This window comes from Odontomachus brunneus, unplaced genomic scaffold, assembly GCF_010583005.1.
Source record: "Odontomachus brunneus isolate Ranch 3 - 2012 unplaced genomic scaffold, Obru_v1 Obru_scaffold_361, whole genome shotgun sequence".
In the NCBI taxonomy this organism is placed as follows: domain Eukaryota; kingdom Metazoa; phylum Arthropoda; class Insecta; order Hymenoptera; family Formicidae; genus Odontomachus; species Odontomachus brunneus.
This window is the reverse complement of record NW_022639811.1, coordinates 70,727-74,200: the sequence shown is the minus strand read 5'-3', so window position 1 is coordinate 74,200 and position 3,474 is coordinate 70,727. Positions and strand designations below refer to the sequence as shown.

Genomic DNA, 3,474 nt, shown 5'->3' with positions numbered 1-3,474 from the left:
TACCAATAAATTAATCTTCGATTAATTAAACTGTTTGATTATTCCATCGGAATTGACCAATCTAATTTGTCAATTCTGAACAACGACTAATACCATTGGTTAATTCCGATGGAATAACCAGCCGGTTAAATTAATCAAAGTTCGGACATAAGAGAACCTGGCGGGAAGACACGTGAGTGACAAACACGTGACGATTAATATACCGGCAAAATGGTGTTCTACGATTGGTACGATATAATGATCAAACGCTGTGATTGGATCAAGCTGCCTCGTTGTTTTTCACTTGTTGCAGCTAGTGGCAGTTCGTGTTCAACCGCCGTAACGGTAGATGAGCAAGGATACTTTGTACAAGGCGATAAAGGAAAAAACAGAACGTGACGAAAGAAGTGATACGTTGCGATAAGTGAGGAAAGCTACATAAAGGACGGAGGACCATAAAGGAGAACAACAAAATAACGAGGCGATTTCTACAATCGGACGTATTTGTAACATAAACGATCGTACCACGCAGTTGCAGCAAACACTGGAGGAAATACGTAAATATGGAATGTATCAATGTTAAATTATCTTCTTCACGAAAACCATTATATAAATTATCTGTTTGGCAACGTCGAAAGGTCATGTTAATAGTTAGAAGAAACTTGCGTTATTCACGTGATCGTTCAAATTCCAACAGCAATTTTATACAAAGAAAGAACAGTATAGAAAATATCCCAGGTCCGTCAGTTGCATATTCATCTCTGTGTTCTCATGATAATGTTTTGCATGATGTAGATGATAAATCTTTGTCGTCGTGTTCTTCTTCTTCTTCTTCTTCTTCCCATTGTTCTCATAGTAATGATGAAGTTGCTTTATTCTTCGAAGACTCTTCTAATGAAGTATCTTTTCAACAGCAATTAGTATCTTGCTTTGTAGATAATAATTTGACCCATGTCCAAGGACAAAATATTTTGTCGCGCTTACGTAGACACTCCTGCTTTCCTAATCTTCCAAAAGATATTAGGACGCTAATAAGTACACCACGTAGACGTGTTATTTTATCAAAAATAGAGTCTGGGGAATATGTATATCTTGATGTTGTAACAACTTTGGTTCAATGTTTATCTAATATTTTATCTACAGACACAATTAATGAATTAGTACTTGATATAAATACAGATGAATGTAGCTTAGACAGGTCTAGTAGTGTTCACATTTGGCCTATTCAATGTATGATTAAAAATATACAAGGCACAAAGCCATTAGTTCTTGGTATTTATAAAGGTCCACAGAAGCCAAATGATCCAAATATTTTCTTCGAAAAGTTAGTTAGGGATGTAAGGAAAATAATGTCTTGTGGAGGTATAGATTTTAATAGCAAAAAGATACCGATACGGTTAAGATGTTTTATAGCAGATGCACCTACGCGAGCATTTATTTTAAATCACCGTGGCCACATGTCTAGTCGACTCTGTTCCAAGTGTAAGATAGATGGTGTTCGTTGTGAGGGACGTTATGTCTTTTATAATGTTGATAATTCCCTTCGTACAGATCAGGATTATATTGAATGTTTAGATGAAGATCATCATAAGGGCACAAGCCCATTAGCAATGTTGCCACTAGGTATGGTATCTTGTGTACCCTTCGAATATATGCATCTTGTATGTTTGGGAGTAATGAAAAAAATGTTGTCTGCCTGGGTATATGGACAGTATACATGGCTTTCGAAATTAACAACTAGACATATTTCTATAGTTTCTAACAAGTTAATTCATCTTCGCAATTATTGTCCCTCAGAGTTTGCAAGACGTCCACGATCTCTTGATGCGTGCTCGAAATTTAAAGCAACAGAATTCCGTCAATTCTTGTTGTATACAGGGCCGGTTGTAATGCGTGGTATATTGAACAATTGTATCTATAAACATTTTTTATTTTTACACGTAGCAATACGAATTTTAGTATCGAGTTCACAATCTGAACAACAACTAAACTTTGCTGAACTTGCACTACAAAAATTTGTTATTCGGAGTAAAATTTTATATGGTCCCACTTTTAATTCATATAATATTCATGGTCTTCTACATCTCGTTAAGTCTCGATGTTAGGCGTTTCGGTAACTTAGATTCATTATCAGCTTTTCCCTATGAAAATAATATGTGTATTTTTAAGAAATATTTGAGAAAACCGGCTTTACCTCTTGCACAATTTGCAAATCGATTAATAGAAAAAGAAATTAATGGAACAAACAATATACTCACGACATTCAACCTTCTGTTTGTGTTTCCATGCCGTACAATAATAATAATAATACTTCATTTCGTCATTATGAAAAGATTCAATTTAATGGAATGGTTTTCAGTCTACATACTCGTGATAATTGTTGCATTCTACATAACGGATTGATTTGTATAATCGTTGACATCATCGTTGATAATGGTGCATATCGATTGGCAATAAAAAGATTTGTTCAGGTTGAGAACATTTATGATATCGGCATATTATCTTCGGTTATTGGAATTTATCAGTGTTCATCATTGTGTAGCGATATTTCTTTTATTAATGTTGAGGATGTTCAAGCCAAATGTTATAGAATGGTGTTCAATCAATCTTCGACAACGGATAGCAGCAACAGTGATGAAGACAGTTCTTTACAGATAGACAAATATGTCATTGCAAAAATTGTGCACATGGAATAAACGTAAGATGAGATTTTATATACTATAATAAACATTAAAAGATATTTTTTAAGAAAATGAAGAAGTGCAATTTGAAAATAATGGCATAGTACTTTAGAGCAATAATATTTTAGTAGTAAAGGCCCCACTGAGATTTGAAACTATTAACGACGAGGAATATAATATAAAGAAGTTGTAAGTAAATAAATATTTAAATATTATATATATTTGAAATTCTCTCTCTCTCTCTTTCTCTCTCTCTCTATGTCAATATATTAATATATATTTTCGAATTTGGTTTCCATGTAAGCTATTTCATTTACATCAAGGACAGCCAAGCAGAGACACAGGAACAAGCAGCGTCAACCACATGTAGCAGGACCCAATCGCAGGAGACACAACGTTTGGAATGATGAAGGAGAAGAAGATCTTGTGCATAGTGATGATTAAAAAAGAAAACCTTAATTTCACTTTACGTAAGTACTTTAGGTAAGCACTTTGAATTTTTATTATATTAGTGAATATTTCATTAAATTTGAAGCGAAAAATCGCATGTTAATTAATATTGCAAGAGAATAAAAGCTCAATATACACAAATTATACAAATTATTGAAGTGTACAAACTTGTTTTGTTCACAGGTTGGATGCCTAGATAACAAAAGGATTCAGAGGGGTTTTTTAGCCGATAGGAGTCCGGCACTACCCCTACTGGGGTGTCCATGATGGATTTTTCCCCTCTTAAAAAAAATACAGGGTGTTCAAAAAGTCCCGGACCGGTGAAATATCTTGAAAACTAAGCATTTCAGAAAAAAATGTTTCA

The 3,474-nt window shown here is 34.0% G+C and overlaps 1 pseudogene; it reads left to right on the top strand.

The window, feature by feature from the left end:
• Positions 1-1,589: 1,589 nt before the first annotated feature.
• On the top strand, positions 1,590-2,675 carry LOC116853572 (annotated as a pseudogene).
• The last annotated feature ends 799 nt before the right edge of the window (positions 2,676-3,474 follow it).